Here is a 20,643-nt window from a genome sequence, read left to right on the forward strand (position 1 = left end):
AAAAAAAAAAAAAAAAAAAAAAAAAACACCAAACCACACCAAAACAACTATGTGACTATGTGTGTATTAATACCTCTACTAATGACCTGTACAATAACATGGCTTTTCTAGCAACAACCTCTTTGAAATTACTTACATTTCACAATACTTTGTAAAAGTCATAGAATGACACAATAAAAGTTATACTGCTCCTTTTACTGAAATCATCTTGTTTAAAGGGAGCTCAGCTAGCTCTTTGTTGTGTGTAGAGATACCCTTGGGGCACTTAAAGGAACCGGAAAGATATAGATTTAAAGATGACTGACCACATTCTTCTTGATTCCACCATCTCTTCCATCCTTGTCTTAAGCAACCTCAGGCTATCAGCTAGGAGCCAGCAACTCAATCATGCTTTTCTCCTCATTCCAGTCACAATAAACAGCCTAGAGAAGAAAAATTAAATATTTCACACCAGTGAGATGGCAAGGTACATGGCAAGCCTTCTACTGTTTTATGCAGGCTGGTCCTAGTAGTTCTCCTTCATAATCCCTCTTCTTCACAAGAAGCTCATCTGTCCCTGTCTCTTCTGTGAGCTGCTACTAATTCTGACTTCATGTCTGCTGTGGTTTGCAGGTGAGATCAGGTTAATATTTTAGTCCAAATCCCAGAAGCAATTGAAATAAACTAGGTACGAATTATCAGATTAATTTAATTTTTAATCAGGTAAGTGTACAAGTAATGGGAATACAGGAAGGTAACTCAGTTTTCTTTCACATGCTAAAAGTCTGTAATTTAGGCTCAAATGAACTACCATCCCAGGGACTTGGAAAAAGGTATTGAAAGAATCTGCGTTTTATCACCATCATTATCTACAGTAATTTTGGAAAATTTTGCTGAAACAATGGTAAAATATTAGGAAATTGCAGGCATTATGTCAGAGGGACATAAGGCATTTTATTTCTTGAATATACTTTTATTTTAACACATTCGCAGAAATCCATGGCTCATTTGATATAGCCCAATTAACATACATTCAAGGTGTTCTAGCTATAAAATGAAATGGATTCAGTTCAGAACTATCATAATAAACCTCTAGCCAACAAGAACTTTGTAAAGAAAATATCTGAGCATTTCAAGTCAATGCCAATCTAGTCATTCATCTGTGGCAAACTTATCCCGTGATCTACAGTGAAATAGTATTCTTGCTGTGGGGATGAACAGTAAGAGTAACTCTGAAGTTAAACTTCAAATAATTTCTAATAGGATATTATTTCTATGGTGAGATGGAAATTGAAGGCAAATACAATCACTGAGGACAGTGTTTTTCACCCTTCCTGACAAACCATGTCAGTGGGCAAATATTACAATAAAAATTTCAAGTCATACCCAAAATCTTGTTTGTAGTATGCTAATGCCTTTGATCAGCCACTATAATCCTTGGTCAAATGTTATAAAATGTTGTGAGTTAAAGATTCTTAGCTTTCTAGTGTATTTTCTGCATCATTCTTTTTCAATCTCTAGCTGTGAAAAAAGTGTTACAAAGAGCAGAACACTGAGTTTGTTACAGCAGCTTATTTTATTACAGTATTATTTTATTAACCATTTAAAAACATAGAGGATTAAAAAAAGTTGGAATCAGTAGTAATTACTACTCTATGTACAGGAGAACTAGTCTTGGCACTTGACGGATTCCCTTTGTATTCCTTCCTTTGACTATGTCCCTGGAAGATTTCCACAACTGAACAATCCCTTCCCTTACAAGGTCCTGTAAAAGAAGCTGCATTAGAGACAGTGCTGCTGCTTTCAGGACTCAGGAAAGTTCTTTGTACTCTGCCTCACACAAGATGTTTACTGCACCTTGCACCTGCACTTGAGACTCCTGATGCTGCAGAACTCCTTATGGAAATAAACCTCTGGGTACTTTGTTTGCAACAATCTACCTGCCACAGAGACACCTGTGTTTAGAACTTTCCTGTGCTAAGACTGCATGGGCTAGAGCTGCAAATCTGGTGAAGCAATGGAGTTCTAGTATAACTCCTGTTTCTACACACTTTTTTCTCAGACAAGGGTTCAGTTCCTGCAGTGTTAAACAAAGAGTAGCACAGAAAATGTAAATATGGTGGTGATGCCCAGAGTAGATGAAAGTCCATAAAATTAGTCCCCTTGGCACTCATCCCAGATGGGAACAGCCACAGTGTCACAAACAGGAGAGTTTTACTTTATAACTAACACATCTATCAAAAATTACACTGCCCATCAAACCATTTGATCTACTCAGGATACATTTAACCATAATCAACTGTGATTCACTATCTTAAAACCAGGAATTGACAGAAAATGTACTTGATTCAGTGGGGAATTATCTGGTAAGGGGATATAGCACATCAAATGGACTTAGCAGTAATCCAGGAGAGGTGCACAGTGCATTAACTCAGCATATAACCCTCTTATCAACAACATCAACTATGTAAAATGCATTATACAACTAACTCCTTTCAATATGCCACATCCTTTGTGCCCAGTTTGTTTTGTTCATTCTTGTGAAAAGTGCCAGACTGGAGATATTGGAATCAAAGTCCCTCTGTTATGAGTAGAACAGCAAAGAGCAACAGCAGCTCCTGTGTACAGCTGTTCTTCAGTCCAGCTCTGGAGTGGCTGCTTCCAGGGGTGGGAATAGCTTTTTATCCACCATACCAATTCATATCTAATTAAATATGACACTCTCATTACCACCTTATTTCATATTAACTTGTTGCAATCACCTTGCTGCTAAAACAGTGGTTATGACTAATGACCAAGATTTTTGGATATTTACCACTGGAAACCATTTTATTCATACTGCAGAGACCAAGGAGCAGATATGAAAGAACTTCAGCTATTTCTAAATTGAGGCAAATTCAGGTCTGTAATCTATGTGGAATACCATTATCAGCATCTCGAGATGTCCAGGCCCTACAGGGGTGTAAGAACCATCATATGCTAGTAATTTTGTGAAATTATTTTAACACCACATTTAAAACAGATTCTTCTTACATGTCTGCCTCAACTGAGCAGTCCCAGTGACTACTAAGTATTATTCCTCTGAAAGAGCTGATAGATCTTCAGTCACACAGCTCAGTTACTGCAATGCTTATTCTTTGAGAATCCATTGGAGTGGTTTAAGGTAGAAGGTCTGCAAGTGTCTCTGACCTCAGGTGAGGAGAATGTCTCTTAAGCAAAACAAAATATATGGAAGATACGTAGAAGATGCAAAAATAGTGAATGTCAGGTATAAAGCTTGCCATGAAGTGATGCAAGGAGAAATGTTTTATTTAAAAGATGCCATTTGCTAGAGTGCTTCTTTCTTATTGGCAAGGCTGGTAAGAATTTTAACAAGAGCTTCTTGAAAGAAATGAAGATTAAACGGGACATTGTACAGCTATAATTCATAAAGCCATGTAAATGGAAGAAACTGCCATAGCCTCAGCTTCAAGTATTTCAAATCCTATAATGTGAGCTTCTCAGCCAAATTATGATCTCAGTGTGGTCCAGGCTACACACACTTCCTATGTGTGTACACAATAACATGCATGCAAATAGCAGAACAGTACTTGGACCTTCTTGTTTCAGTCTTTCAAGAAAGGAACAAAATTGGTTATGTTTAGTTCACACATGATTTTTTTAAGACCCAGCGTGTGTTTGATAGTTTAACAGTTTATTCGCAGGAGAAATAGAAGGCTGTAAAACAGCAATACCTACAAAACATAGGTGCCTGTTTCTTACAATTTATTCTCAAATAATGCTTGTGGTTGTGATCAGCATTTCAGTCACAGCAGTGATTTTTAAGCACTTCATTCCAGTTTCACTCCCAGTTTGCCATAACAGATCCATGGAGTCAGTGGAGCAGCACAGGGGTAACCAAGGGAAGCATTTACTCGTTAGCAGTTAAGGCCAGAGCCACAAGAGATTTTAAGTCCTACAGCATATCACAAATCATAATCATATTGCACTGCTCATAGCACCTTCTTCTCCATTTTAATTTCCAAGAATAAATGAAGCAGTAGCCATTCACAGTTCCCAGAGCACCTCCTTGAACACAGGCAGTTTTTCTAGCATACTTCTAAGGGTAAGAATTCTAGCTTCATCTGCCCATTTGTCAGCTTCTCATGTATGCATGCCTTCCTTTCAGCCAAGCTGCCACTTGCACAGACAACAACCTCTGCATTGACCGATTTTTCACAAGCCAGTCTATGGATTTCTTTCTGTTACAATGGCTTAGGAGAAAAAACAAACAAACTACCCCCCCACCCCCAAACAAACAAACAAACACACACACACATAAAAACAAACACCAAAAAAACCCAAATTCCAAAATTTAGTCTCTGACGAGCTGAGGGAAAAAGGTAGCATTTAGATATAAAAATTAATGTAAATATTAGCAAATACCATCCTTATTAGATTATGTTTTCTTGCTCTGCATAATGTGACTTGTCCCCAGGTATGAGCATGTGAGGTGACACTATCAGCCAGATTCTCATATGCAGTAAGGTTTTTTCATCCCAATCTGGCAGTGTAAAGAAACTTGAAGAATATTTATTTCAACTTTAAAACATCGAGGACTGAGGAAGCTTTGATGCAGGTGTGAATAAAGCCCTTTGCTTTTTATGTAACTGTGATAGTGTCACTGATTGCATTTACAGGTGAGCCAGCCCACGCATGTCTGTGTTATTCAACAAATGTGATTACAAAGGAAAACAAGAACTTTGCCTAGGAAGACACTGCATGCAAAAATCTCAGCACTTTGATCTTCTGCACATATCTCCCTAGCCATCAGGTACTCCACAGGACACAGATAACTCATCTAAAGGCTGCTGTCTTACCACTAGTGGTTCACCCATTCTTTGCCCTGTCTGCTCACCTTTCATATAATAGGAGAAATAAATGCCAGACCTTTTTTTTCATAACTCTGCTGTCTTTGCTCATTTTCCTGCTCTTTTCCTTGGAAGTGCAGAGTGAGCACGCTGAACTGAGCACATCCTGACAAAGAGATGGGATTATGTGCTTTTCCTTTACTTTGTCTGTGGATGAGACACTCTAGCACAATTCACCAGACACTTCAGATAAGAATAGGCTGAGAAGCGAGAGAAGAAGATAAATGAAATGAAGAATAGAAGCTGGAGTATTACATTTCTGCTAGCATTAACATACTCCCAGTCTGACCGGATTTCACAGGGTAAAACCCTTGATCCACAGCAGTTCAGGATTTGACATTTCTGAAGTATGTATCTATTTTCCTCTAACTAATATAGTTTTTCTTTTTTAAATGACTAGACTCATTCTCAAACATGCAAATGGTGTTGTTTACATTGAAAGTCAACCAGTACTTTACTGCATTAATTTGCCAGATAAATTCTGGCTCCATTTCAAAATTAATATTTTAGCAATAGCTGAGAATAACTGGTTCATCCAACTTTGAAGAAAAAATTAGACAAAAATACATTGTTTTGCTTATGTTGAAAAATTATTATAATTTTCCACCACAATAATTTAGGCTTTGAAAGAAGGATTCAAATTCGATATAGGAATATAACTTTTTATAAAGAAAATGCTTCTCATTTTTCTTCCAGAAAACTACTTCCGCCTGACTAGCATAAATTTTATCTAAAAAAAAAAAAATCTAAGAACTTGAACATAATAAAAAAACTGATATATAAATTCTTGGACAACTCAATTTTTATTCAGCAAGAATGGGCTTTGTCCACACACAAACTTAATTATACAGTGAAAGAAGCTAAAATAATAAATTACTTTTCCAGTTCTCTTATCTGGTGATAGAAAAGACCTGCAGCCTGCTCCTGGACACTGTGTCACCCTGGGAGACACAATGACATGGCAAGGAAAGGGCCAGGAGCCAGGGAAAGACATCAGGGCATATATTGGTAGTCATAAGATGAAATCCTAGTATTCTGAATATGTGACACCAGATACAAGAGAAGAACTGGGTACTCGACGCTGCAACTGAAGCCAAGGGAAGTTGTTCCCTACAATGCTAAGGAACAGGTATTTTCAGTTCTGTGTTCTTTTAATTGATGTTAAATATAATATGCACTTTTGATTGTAATGTTTCCAGACATCAATTTCCCATTTGCATAACTGGAGTAATAATGGAATCTCCTGTCTTTGGAAAGAAAATTCTACAGGGTTTGTATCAAATGCAGATGCTAGGGCAGCTCATATTGTCAAGATCATTTTCACCAGGGGCCACATCAACCTCGCAGTTGCCTTCAAAGGGCCAAATGTAATTTTCGGACTGTGTAAATGCAGGAGTACTTGATTTATGCAGTCCTAAAATTAACCATGAGGCCGATGTGGCCCCCCGGTGAAAATGAGTTTGACACTCCTGTGCTAGGGTAAAGAGTGCCACAAAAAATGATCAGGACTTGAACATCCTATGTTGAGAACAGATATTCTGCAGAAAAAACAGATACCATGTACTTTCAGCTAATGCAGGAGTGTTGTACCACTAGTTCTAATGGAATTTATTACTGCGTGAAGTACATTTAGTCAAAACGTGTCTGAAAGCAAAACCTAAATAGACCATGTTGGGAACCAGAAAAAGCCATTAGTCTTTGGCAGCCTTATTGTGGAAAATATTTTCCACACATAAAAATTATGGTTGGTTAATGTTTCACATTGATCTGATCTCAGAAGAGCTTCAATGACCATTTCAGTCCTACCATGATAAGACGGAAAGTATAATACCTGCACAACTGCAAAATCCAGGTAAGCTTAAAGAGATTTAGCCCTAGATTTATGACACAATTTGGGACATAAGGAAAAAAAAAAAAATTGTTATTCAAAATTTCTGATGAGTTGGCACCTGTTTAATGTAGAAAATGCCTTGGAGCTCACTGAAACCTTGGCGAACGTCTTCCTAGGAAAGTCATGTTTGCTCTTGTTCACTGCCTTCTTTCTGAAATCAATATTCCATCCCAGAAATTAAAAATCTTTCATGTTCTAAGAACTAAGCCACTGAGTAAAAGAGAACAACATAGCATCACATATCTTTAAGGAAAAGGCCTAAAACTCCCTTGGTTCATGAAGAAGCGAGAGTATTTGGAGCTGCGAAAATTAAATTAAGTGCAGGCGGCTCTGTCATACTGAACAAAGCACACAGAAATAAGAAGAAAGGTAATGGTAATATGTATGTGGCATTCCCTACTGGTTAGTTTAAATAGCTGCTTCTCTGTGTATATGTGACAAGAAGAGAGACAATAGAGACAAGAAGGAGTTTCCACAGAATGATGCTGCAAAGCAGAAAATGCATCTAGTGATGACAGAGATGATAATCCTCAACCACCTGAAGGCAAACCCACCCTGTCTGTGAGGATGTTAGTTTTAAATATTGTCTGTCCTTCATCTAGACATCTTACAGCTCTGTTACCCCCAAAGCAGAAGGCATGCAACTGCATCAGAGCTGTTGCAGTTTTGATCCCTCTCATAGCCCGAGCATTCCTCTTCACCCACATACACCCAGGTTCCTTCTTTGGAAACTGGGTCTTTTCTATCGTATGTACAAAAACTTGTCAGCTTGTGGCTTACAAATTCATCAGCCAGTTTCCTTGGAATCCAACCACATCACAGGAGTCTTAAAAATATTCCATGCTAGATGCCAGAGAACCCACACAAAAGAAAGCTCTTAATGTACATCTTTACTCTGGCGTAGACCTCAGTCAGGGCTTTTTTAACATTACGGGCAGTCAGCTACAATGCACAAATCCAGAAGAAATGAGGCTCCCTCAATCACAGCTCAAAAAAAGAAAAAATCCTCTTCAGCATTGATATGAATCTTCAGCTTTTGAACCTGCAGCAGAAGCTTCAGTAGGACTCGTAAGTTTGCAGGGATCTTGGTGGCTACAGCGATTGAAACCTGAGCTGTGCAAATCGTATGGATGGGCTGCTACTCACATGCAGGCTACTCCATCCTCAGAGCCAACGACACTGTTCACACCAACGACACCAGGATTGCACTGTCAGCCCCTAATTCTAACTGTTTGGGAAGCTAGCAAGTGCCTTTAATGGTTTTAAACTCAAGTAATAACTAATTATGAAATAATTCAATTTAAAAGAGAAGAGATTTCCACTTGAGGAAGAAATTCAAAATACGAATTCCCAGATGATGTTATCTGCATAATTTCAATGCATTCAACAGAACTACAGCATTCTAAAGTAACACAAATGCTAGATTCAAAATACAGCCCTTTACTTTGATTAACTACCTGGCAAGCACTTCATTCATGCTCGATTTATACAGGGTAAAAAATCCTTGCTGTTCTCCAGTATTAGCTGAAGCTTTACTCTCTTAATTATTTAAGGTAGTAAAATGAGGTGGTCACTGACCTGGTTGAATAATGAGAAAGGCAGTCACTGAGCTTTAGATTATACTTCAAGCAAGCTCAATTGACAATTTTTTGTGAAGATACAGCTCCAGTAATTTATTCAACACTGCCACCTGTATTTCTCAAAATGCATTTCTTCACACTAAAACATGAAACGGTAGTGAGAGATAAGTAAAGCCTAATCTTTTGCTTAAATTTGCATCAGGGAGCATAAAGCATAATATTTTACCAACAGTGTTAACTTTCCGATTGGAGATTCTTACCTTCTGCTTTGCAATACTGCAACTTCTTCACACTTCTGTCTTTTTGGAAGGATTGTCATTAGAAGCAATGACTATATTAAACAATTCACTTCAAAATCACTCCCAGAAGATAAAAGCAAAACCTCCAAGAGTAGTTGGATAGACAGAAACTGTAGTTGAAGTATGAAGGAACCATAGTTGAAGTATGTAAGCCTTACATACGACTCCTTTGGTGCACTTTACTATAGATTTTTATTACAGAAATGATTTTTTTCTCAGAATTCTTGTTCATAAAATAGGTAGAACAAATTAGGTTTCTAAAAAAGTTGTAAGTTCTACTGCATTTGTAACTCAACCGCATCTTGTTAATGCAAGCGTGACTTTTCACCAAGCGGATGAGGCTGTGTGCCATACAGACTGTCCGTGTGAAAAATATGAGTTTAGAGCTGTAGAAAATCATTATAGAGAAGGCAGCTGCTGTATAGGGCATTTCCTGTTATCCATATGAATTACCAGCCAAAACAAAACCCAACTGCCATTTATTCAAATATCTGACTCCTAAATGATGCAAGCAGAAAGTTACAGGTAAATCTACTTTCAATTATCAGCCAGAGATCCTAGCCAGAAAAATAACAGAATTTGTATGAGCTGCCACAGTAGTTCTTTCTCAATGACAGCACTAGTACGAGATACCAGTCTTAGGACCCTTTCCTTGAATCATAGCTGAAGACACATGGTTTGTATCTTGGCCTCAATTTTATCTTAAATAGTTTATGAATTCCAAACAAAATCTGGAAGCACAAGTATGCTCCATCATAACCCACAAACGTATGGTGTTCGTATCAGCCCTTAGAACTAACCAAAATGTTCTCATGTATAAATACAGATTTTTCTCAAAAGTAAAAATTCAGACACCATTCACACGCTTTTACTATGTTTTTCACCATATTATGCAGACTTCTTTAAATTCTTTAGAACCTGTTTGTCATCTAAACCCTAGTTAATAAATTGTTTTCATAAAACTGTAAAAGTATATTAAAATATTATGGAAAATGTTGATTAAAATGAGCTCGTTTGGGATAGGTGGGCGTTGTGTTGCCACTTCTAATTACACTGTATTTCCATTTCTCAATCAGCTTTGTTTTTAGGGAAAATCTGTCCCCTTCTTACAAAACCAAATAAACCCTTAAATCCAAGTCCAAGTAAATTGGCTCAATAGAAAACAAACAATCAAATTATTATTTGTGTCTCTAAATTTCTTTGTCAAAAGCAGTGATGTGACTCACTGAGCCATCCCTGTCTGTACTGTTAAAAGTTGTAGCTTTTATCTCTCCTTTCCAAGCATATTTTGGGCCACAGGCAAATTGAGAGTGGTTCTAGGGTTTGATGATTACTTCAGCTGGAAACACACTCGAAGAAATGTTTGATTTTTTACATAAACTCTTAACAAGATGATGGGGAAGGACTGAGAACTGAGATTATTTCCAGAACATTCTCTGCATCAGACATTAGAAAGGACATTGTCAGAAGAAGCTGCAGATCCACACTCAGTTCCTCACTCCAAAGTAGTGAAAGGCAGGACTGTTCCCATCTGTTTTCCAGATGTGCTCCTGTATATGAGGTGGGAATTGCACCACCTTTATGAAAAGCCTCTGGATATGGATACGAGGTTGCTGATAAATTCTGCCCTGTCTCAGCTATGGACTTTGGCAGTCGCAACAGGTAATTACACATCTATCCAGTAGAAGAAAATTTATAGGGGCTTCACCAGCAAAAACATCACTGCTGAGACAGCTGGTCAGTCAAGAGCTGAGTAGAGATTTCTGTGAATACTAGTGACATCTAAATACTGGCATCTACAAGATGATTTAGTGCCTATATGTTCCTGCAAATCAATCCTAAAGAGACTTTTCCCATCCTGAATATGGGAAAATTCCCATCTTAATATGAGTAAAAACTTTACTTTGAGGGTGCCAGAACACTGGAACAGGCTGCCCAGAACATTCGTGGAGTCTCCTCTGGAGACATTCAAAGCCTCCTGGACACGACCCTGTGCGATCTGCTCTGGTGAACCTACTTTAGCAGGTGGATTGGACTAGATGATCTCCAGAGGTCCCTTCCAACCCCAACCAGTCTGTGATTCTGTGATCCTAGGCTTTCAAAAAGAAAAGATTAATTGGTCATCAATAACGTTCTTTATCTTCCTGGCAAGCTCTTGCTGGATACAAAATGTACCTAATCATGTCGATCCATTTTCTTCTATTGTTGACATTAAATATCATATACCTCCAGGTTGGAAAAGTTTCCTCATTTTTGATATTGGGATAGTTTCAGGCAGCTGAAGTAACCTCCAGACAGTTGAGTGAAATTGCCAAGGGAAGGATGCAAGAGTACAAGTGCCATTTTGCACACAATTCATCATTACTCTTTGCTCTCCAGAAATTTTGCCCTTCTACAGTCTACCCTTGAATTTTATCTTTTGTTCCTTCAGAGAGAAATGAGTCAGAAAGTTTAATAGTTTGGCAGCAAATCTTTGAAAGACACTGACCTTAGGAAAAAAAAGAAACCCAAGGCACTATCAGAGAGAAAAAGTGAATAGACAATATTCTGCTTATTGCAAAACCACTCTTGAAAAGCTGCTGGAAGATAATCTAGAATTATGTCATTTAAAATACAGCCACTCTCTAATCATCCTCTTCAGTTTAAATCTTACAAGATCAGTACTCCTGAAAATGAACTGGTAAATCTGCATTTCTGCATCATTACTTCATTACTTCTGGTAGGCTTTATATGTATGTATATATATATATATACATATACATATAAAACAAAAAAACACAGAGACATTTATCTATAATTTTGCTGTCAAAGTTAGCAGGGTTTTGGTAATTGTGCAAAGCCATCTGACAAGAAATTCACCCGCCATAGTTCACAGATCACTGAAAGTACAATGGCTCTAAAGAGCATTCTCTGACTCGCAGACTGTTGTCAGGACCAACCAGCAAATAGGTCAGCACTGAGCTCCTGCTGTGGAACACCCAACTAGCTTCCCACCTGCCATTAGGAAAAGAATAGCAGGATTCTGTCAAAAAGGCATCAAGACAACTGTCACCTGAAGATAAAAAATTGGTATATTCCATCAAACACTGTCAAAAGTGTCCTATGGGGAAGGGCAGTCCCCAAATATTCTTACAGAGATTTAATCTTAGGTACAGGTGTTAAATAAATTGCTACCTTGCATTGGTACACCAAGCACCTCTATGTAACTTTCCTGAGAAGAAAGTAAAGGAGTTTCCTTACACATTGTTGGTTTTGGATTCTGTTGTCCCGCTCCTTCTTAGATTCTGGAAAGTGTCAAGTCTCAACCTGAGTATTTATTCATAACATAGCAACGACTTGACTACTTTGTCAGATACAGCATGCTCAAGTAGACTGGAAGCAGAAATAATATCAACTTATACTCAGCACGCTAACTTAAACCACCTTAAACAAACTTCTATTAGTACTCCCTCAAAGTCATTTTCCTGATGAATGCTGCTATAAAAAGTGTAATCCCATATGAAAAGCATAACTTTGTGCCCCTGATTTATTTATAGTTCAGTACAGAATGCTTTGATTTGAAAGTTACGTGAAATAACTCTTTGCAACACACTGATAAAAGAAGTATAAGAATGCCTTGGAATAGAAATCTGATCGCAGACAGTATAAAACACCCATTGAGGTTTCCCTGCCTTCTCATGGAAAACACTTTCCCTGACGTGGATATCCAGGTTTGGCACCTATAGTGCAGAAATACCACAGTAGTTGAAGGAAAGGTTTCTGCTAACAAATGTAGTCTAGGTAAGTTAAAAACTTGCCTTCTGTTCCTCCATCTATAGGATATCACACCAACACAGAAGAATGTGAGTCTCTACCTGTGCCAGATGCAATGTCATCAAGCATTCACTCACCTGTGCCACTCAGGCTCGGGAGGCACAGAGTGAGCGCAGGAGCTGGAGTAAGAGCTCCCACCCTCTCTGGTGACAGCACTAGAGAACCTCCGCGTGCCTACTGGGAGAGTGGCAAAGCACAGGCAGCATGGGAGGCAGGAATCCCACCTCTGGCCAGCGCTGCAGCAACATGCAGTAAAGTATTGGTCAAATGCACTGAAAAGGGTGTGTTGGGTTCTGTGCCAGACCAACCTTTTGAATCACACATCAACAGATATTCTACTCTGCAAACTAAGAATATGGATTGTGTTCTTTTTTCTTTTGCACATTACAAACTTCCAGAAGTTTGTCATTTAACTAATTTGATTTCAAAGAACACAGAAAGGGTGCGTCAGAACAGACAACTGGAGAGCACATGTTCATAAGAGCAGTATTTTGCTGCGGTGTTGCAAACTGCTTTCCTCCAAGGTGACCAGGAAACCCTTGCAGTTCTCTTTGAAACACTGCAGCCTCTTCCCAAGCCAGGCACTGCCCAGTTTTACAGTTTGCCCTTGAAGACAGGATCAAGTAATAAAGCTAAATGTGATCCCATTTCATAAAAACTCAAATAGCTGGCATAGAATTAATCTTCCAAAAATGAGGTAGGTGATAAGTCAGATAAGAGCCAACCCTCTTTACTCTTACTTAGGACACTCAAGCCTCAGCTGGAGAACTGGAAATCTCTGAAAGGGCTCCTTGCTTAGCTGCAATGGACTATATCTGAAAGAAGAAGATTAAGCCACAAGATAGGCAAACCTTGATGGATTTATTCCATTAGTCTGCAGAAAAGAGGGACATTAATGTGAAGAAATTCTAGCTTAAATCACTGAGCCAATTTTATTTTGGCTGTAACAAAGTTAGATGCCAATAGATCTACAAGTAGAATAAATTTGTCCTCTGGGATTGATATTTTGATTGTGTGGTTTAAATATTTTATTATTTACCTAATAAGTTAGTTTTCTATTACACTACCTTTCTGGTGTAAAGTAGACTAATCTCCATTCTTGTGGTCAAAACCATTATCTCCAAAGCATTTATTCAGATGGTACGTTTCACTTTAAATTTGATTCTAGCTTAAACTGTGTTGTTTTCTAATTACATTTCTGGTGGAGCTTTCACCCTTGTATCTGTATGAGCTGAGTTATTCACAGCTAGAATTTTATTGCACCTAAATTACCAAGTTTGGAACGTTGCTTCACATGTGATTAATTTGAGTAATTGTCAAGAGTCTGCCAAATAGCCCGTGTTCACTGAGATGAGGCTTTATAAATTAGACAGGCAGTGGGTCTACCAGGAGAGCTTGTGCAGTAGATAAAGACTCTGCAATAGCCAGTGGTGTTTTCATGTGTAATTAGAAAATGCATTGTTCTCCAATTAAGGAAATTAATTAAAATCAAGCAGATGGTAATAAAGGCATATTGCAATATAATTTTCTCTACCACATGCATTACTCTCAGGTGCTATCAATGTACAGTATTGGTTTAACACTGTAAATTTAGCTCCAGGATACATTATCCTGACTGTTTCTTAATATATTCTTCTCACTCATTTTTCAATGTGCTTTTCATCTAAGTGTACAATTAGTCCTGTGCCACACATAAAAGGCAGTGGCTACAAAGTACAGAATTTATTATGGGATATTTTTCCTCTTTTCCACAATAGTTCTGGCCAAAGAAAAAGCTAGATTAGCAAATATCTCATCAATGGAAACTCCAAATTAACTTCATTGTTCTGTGTGGTGTGGTGTCATTGATCATGTAATACAATGAGAATGATCCTCATATTATCACTTGGAAACTGAAAGTATCGCTCAGTTTATCGGACATTTAACATTCTCTGTAGAAATGCTTGACTCAGAAATTGCATCATTTGTTATTTCCTTTCTAAACAGCTCGGGGTTTCCAAGGGAAGGTAGATAATAGACCAGGAAGCCTCTGGAATGAAAAACACCTGACAAAAACTAAAAATCAAACACTCAAAACAACCTGGCCACATTTCCTTCATTTATCAACAAACGCTTAAGAAAAACAGAGACACTTGGAAAACTCAGGATCAGTTTCCCTAGTTGTAAGGGCTGAAATTTCAAAAAACACAAGTCACAACAGCTAGAGTAGCCCTTCCACCTTCAGTAATTCAAAAAGGTTTTCTTATGTTACACAGTAAAGGTATACATGCATGCTCCATGTGTTTCTACAATGGAGGTGATGCAGAATTCTCATGTCTTCAGACTTTAATGCAAACAGATGCTCTGTTTTTGATTTGCTATGTCTAAGAAATCAGTTGTAGCCTAAATTCATTCCTTTCATCACAATTCACCTTCCTCACCAACAACATCACCTTCTATTTTCTGTGTCACCTGACGCCAATACTCCTGCATATTATCTATATTCTTACAATACGCCCTCATGGGTCAATGCTCCTGCCTTAACCCAGATCAGTGGCTTAAAGAGCCTCAACAAGGTGGCAGTTTGAAGGAAATCTTACTCATATTTTTTCCCAACAAAGATACTACGTTGGTGTTGTATAAATAAGCACGTATGTATTTTGAGCATTACAACCCTGAATTGTTCTTAACTAACATATTCTAGTGCAAACAGAGGAATCGGTAAGAAACATATTGAGGAAAACCTGAAGTTTTTCAAAATGTCAAAAGGTTCATCTTCCTTCACCTATTTGTATGGTAAATTGTGCTGCTACAGAGGCAAGCAATTAGCATTGTCACACCTTATAGAAATCTGTCATTATCTACTTGGAACACTCAACATATGTGCTGTTAATATAATACGTTTACATCTTGGAAAACAATTTTTCATTTTAACTGGTTAAACTGTAATAATGCTCTCCTCAAGGAATAAAAAAAAAAAAATAAACAGGGTTTCCTTTTAGCTTTCTTTTTCATTGATGACTAATTCAAATATATCCTGTATGTTTTATATCCCTTTACAGATTTTTCTATAGATATTTAAATGGACAAGAGAAGATCATATTTATACACTTTTCAGTTAGAAATACTGCTGACCCTCACTCCACTTTTTGGTACCATTTTCTAATGGCTTTAAGGAAGCAAAATCCAGTGTATAAGCTGCAAGTGCCAGATGTACTTCACCTGCTAGAACAGTCTAGAAAAATTAACATCAGGAAGAAAATCAAGAACAATGAACATAGATCAGTTTCCATGCAAAACAATTAAGGAACAGTTGATTTTTAAAAATATAAGGGGCTATCCCCCTCTAGTTTGAGTATTCCTTATGCGCTAAAACTGACTGTTTAACACAGTGCAAAGGAAAGGCTCTCCAGAGATCAGAAGTTGGGTGCTTTCAGCCTCTGGGTAAACAGGATATTCAGTATAACAGAAAGGAAAGAAAAGGATTTCACTGTCTCACTATAGCAATGCAGTTAAGTAGCAGTACAGGTAGTAAAAGAGACATTCGAGTCCCTACAGTTTGCGGTTAGTCCAGAAAAAGAGCTTTGTGAAGAGTGGAGATTGTCACACATAAAATATACACCAAGTAGCTCAATACAGAGTTTGCCTTGTTATTTGCTGCTGAATATTATTGTTGTGGCATATTGAAAAATGTCTTCTCTATGGTACCCTAGGGAGTATATCACCTAGTCTTATTGCAATCAAATGAGCTTTCAGACCTCTACCAAGGTCTTCCAGATTATTAGAGGAAACAAAATGGGTTATAAGCATTTTAATTCAGTCTTAGTCTTTTACAGCTTTCTATCTGCCATCTGTTAACCAAACCACCGATCTTAAATGCTGCCATAGATTCAAGGTAACTTTCTACTGCACCCAGATGTCTCCTTTGAAAAGATGTTACCAATTAAGTTGCTACCAGTTCTACATTAACACATTATAGACTGAAGACTTTTTCACATTACTTACTACTGCATCATTACTGTCCACATAGAGATGTGTATGGGTGTGCTTAATTCTACACATACAAACACACACAGCAATGTATGACCACATCTGTCAAAAAATATTGTACTGATCCATGGTCAAAGTTCAGCATGATTAAAACCTTTATTATGCTCTTAGCTCATGTGCCTCTGAGCTACCTTGTTACTTTTTCAATATTAAACACAGTAACAGGCTAATCTTTATCCTGGCTGTGATTAAAACTTGCAGCTGCAACACATTTTGATACACAGAAAGACTTTACATTTCATGACTCTCAGTTTGAAATCCCCCACAGGTCTCTGCAGAGGAAAAATCATTTTAGCTGAGACAAAAATTAAATGAGGTTGTCAACCTCTTTTGCACTTCTTCAAGTAAAACAACAAGGAAGTATGCCTTGCAATCACAAATGAAAAGAACAATATTGAATGAGAAAATGGTTTTCAACTGGATGGTGAGAATAATTCAGCAAGTGTCACTTTGGTGTTTTCAGACTTTCACAGGCAGAAAAGATCTTGCTGACTGAAGATGAATCTAATTATTTCAGATGGCTGCTAGAGCCACCAGACTCCCCTAGCAGAAGCACACAAAAACATCTCATGAAGGAGCCAACGCAGTAGAGTTAACCTCCATTCTACTGGTTCAGAACAAAACAACAATTGGCACTTTTTAAAAATAGATTTTCTTTCGAAAACTAACCCCGAGGCTCTCCTGAGGAGAGGCTTCAACACGGCATGAAAACAGTTGCACTTGGAAGCCCACTTCCAGAACTGTATGCTCCTTGCTGGAGCCACCACCTCTCATCTTTGTGAACTTTATGCCACTTTGGATTCCAGACAGTAGGCCACATTCACTTAGAACTGCAGATTTAAACCAAATCTCAGTTACAAACTTGCCTTCTTACTGTGATTTTAATCTCTGTGGTCTTTAGCAAGCTCACACTTTCTACACAAGAAGCTTTTCTAGGTTACGATTGTGACTTGAGTAATGCTAGAGACGGGTATGCCTGTGCTCCTTGGATTGCAAGATTCTTTGCACAGCAGTTTTGCTTGAGCATCTCTGCAAAACATCATCAGTATCTTGGGCTGATGAGGCAACTCCTTTTCTTCATCACTGGGTACACCTACAGGACAACCAGAAACATACTAGTGAAACCAGTGGTGCTCCCAGCCTGCCATCTGTTGCCTCCACAACCCATCACGGGTCCCTTCACACACGGTGCCGCTTCCCTGCGCAGCCCAGGCAGCGCCAGCTGAGGCAGCTCCTCGCTGCACTCCCGTGAGCAGAGCGGACATGCTCGCCCTTCTTTCATGTTGTCCTGAGACCGGGCTGACAAGAAAGGGCTGGAGGCTTCCACTGGTATTAATACAGCTACTAATGTCTTACAAAGTTTATTTTTGCATCTTCAGAATTAAACAAACTGACATCTGAGGCAATTTCTAATTTATGTCTTCTTAAAACCTACTATCCATTAAATCCTGGGCCTTCCTCAATAGAAAATCATGTTTCATTGGGTAGAATATCTATTCCTACTAAGCAATATTTTCAGGAGAATCTCTGTTCCTACTAAGCAATATTTTGAAACAGGGTGAAAGCAGTTTTATTGTACTTCATTTTCTCATTACACTGAATTAAAAGCGGAATAGCACTGAAATGTTTCCAATGTCCTTCTATTGCCATCTGGTGCTCATATCATGGAACCACATGTATTTATTATTCGTTTAAACCTGCAGTTCTCAATCCAAGCTCCCACATGTCTGTAGAGCCATGGTCAGTTTCTCAGAGGACTGCAAAATATAACTACAAACTACATTCACTCTCAGCACACTAACATTTTCTATTCAGTGGTCCGCTCATCTGGGAAAACTTTACAGGTCAAAACATCAAAGAACACTGATAATCACTATATACATATCCATATGCATATATATAGTGACATACATACACAGTGTCAGTATATGTGTAGTAAGTTACTATATATCTAAGATTCACCTGCAACCTGAAGACAAAAAACAAGAATGCAACTTCTATGCAATCAGAAAACAAGGTGTAACACAGATTATTTCTTCTACTTCCCTCAGTACGCATCGCAACCTCCCCCCTGTATTCCAAGAACATTAATCCAGCAACAAAAATCATTAAATTGTCTTAAATACAATGAGATATTTTGGCATGTATTTCAGATATCTTCTGAGTTCTAAATATATGAAATACGTATTTTTAAAGGTCTTTCTACTACCCTGAAAACTTAATGTAAAATTAAAAAATACATTTATGATTCTGATTCAAGCTATTGATGTATGAAGTTGAAACATTGAGAAAGTTGGTTTGGGAGAGCTATTTTAAACTCATCAATTTTGTAAACAGTCATGTCGTATTTCTCAAGTGTAGTGTTTTAGGGATGGCTCCAAAATCAGAGGTATTTAATGAATCTTTCAACTTAAAAAAAACCTACGGATTAATGCAGACTATGTTCAATAAATTGAATGCTCTTATAATTAAGCTGCATCCCAAATTTCAACCAGTTTTGTCCCTGGCATTCAATCCATGCTTCACTTGTTCTTAAGAAGCATGCTAGAATAAGGACCAGGGAGTATTTTATTGCATTATCATTTACTCTGACATTTTTCCTTGTCACTACGTTAGCAGGAATAGAAGCGACAACAGAGGTCCTTGAATCACAACTCCGTCAGCTACCAGGTGATGAGATTCTGCCCATGCAGAAACAGCTCTGTCTGTGAACTCTCCCTTCATATTTGTTTGTTTGCAAATTCAGTCTGACTTGGGAATCCTTAACCTATGGCATCCAAGCTGTCTGTCCTTGGTAAGCAGTTCCTTTCAGTGTGCTAATACCCTCTCCACTTACTTTCAATGCCCTTATTTGGACAAATATCAAGACTTTCCTGAAAAAGAACATTATCACATTTTCACCTCTTCCCCAGAACATAACATTTCACTTAAGAAAACCCCAAATATTCTGAAACATTATGTTTTAATGATATGGTTCTGTTTTGGTCCGATCTAAAACAATACAAGTTGCTTTCACATGTTTTTTCAACCTTTTCTTTACATGCTTAATGTATCTGAAGATTTCCCCCAGATTTGCTCTAGAGTAGAAAATACATTATTCTAGAGCACTAGCTATCATAGTAAAGGTAACAATAGCACCTGATCTACCACTAGTGTCCCTAGAAAATTTGAATTTCACTGCTCCCATTAAATTCCAAACTTAAGTCGATGTATACTCTTCACTATTACTCAGATGACATCTATAGCATCTTTCCTGCATCCAGTTCTCAAAATGTTCTATTTCATTTCTTTCTAGCCCTTGTTTATTTTGTTGGAATTCTTTTAACGACCCATAGGACATCAGTCAGTTTGTTTCATCTGTTTGTCTCCAGAGCCAAATTCTTGCCACACATGAAAAAATGGTTCTCTAAAGCCTTAGAGCTTATTTCAACTTTAAAAGATGTTAGTTCACTGAGGAATTCTTCTAAGGCTGCCCTAGCTATTAGCCAGTTCTTTATTTATGAGCCTTTGATTTCTTCAGAACATGCTTTACTTTATTAACAAAACAGATTACTTCTGGACAGATCCAAAATTCTCAGCGGAGTTACTAAAAATGTTTCCTAGACTCCAGTGGGCTTTACATCAAATTATTGATAATTATTGTTATGCAGGTGTTTGGTCTCCAGAGACTGCAATTTAAAATTCTGCTACATATTAAACATTAAGATTCAAAAGACATTAGGCAGGCTAAATGCTGCTCCCTCCTTCTTCCAGGTGAACATCAAATTTAATTCTGTCATTTTCCCAGTGGGGATAACTGCATGTCACTTTCACTATACCATATCTAGGTAAGCTCCCTTAGAGCAGTCACCAGCACCTACTTGATACATAAGCAGAGAGATTTTACATCTAAAGTTTCTAGTAAGATAAGATGACTTTAAGTACCCTGCAACTCCCAGGATCATTCACACAACCTACTGGTCCTGTCAGCAGAACATTGCCTGCTTTCCATGATAACACGATAAATAGCTCTCACCCACATCAGTGAGGCTCTTTGAACCTCTGGGATAGAGGAAATCCAATGGCAAGTCTTTCTTAGTAATCTCTGCTGAAACTCTTAGACTCTGTACGAAGTGCTTTGTTGGAACATGTATAAAACACTC

At 37.9% G+C, this 20,643-nt stretch overlaps 1 long non-coding RNA gene across 1 annotated transcript in view; it reads right to left on the reverse strand.

Moving 5' to 3' along the window:
- Window positions 1-325: 325 nt before the first annotated feature.
- Window positions 326-20,643, reverse strand: part of LOC139828616 (uncharacterized) — a 48,512-nt gene continuing 28,194 nt past the window's right edge. The window contains exon 3 of the long non-coding RNA XR_011740425.1: window positions 326-422. This is a non-coding gene — a long non-coding RNA (uncharacterized lncRNA). The remainder of the gene's footprint in view (window positions 423-20,643) is intronic.

Source organism: Patagioenas fasciata, chromosome 9 (assembly GCF_037038585.1).
Source record: "Patagioenas fasciata isolate bPatFas1 chromosome 9, bPatFas1.hap1, whole genome shotgun sequence".
In the NCBI taxonomy this organism is placed as follows: Eukaryota; Metazoa; Chordata; class Aves; order Columbiformes; family Columbidae; genus Patagioenas; species Patagioenas fasciata.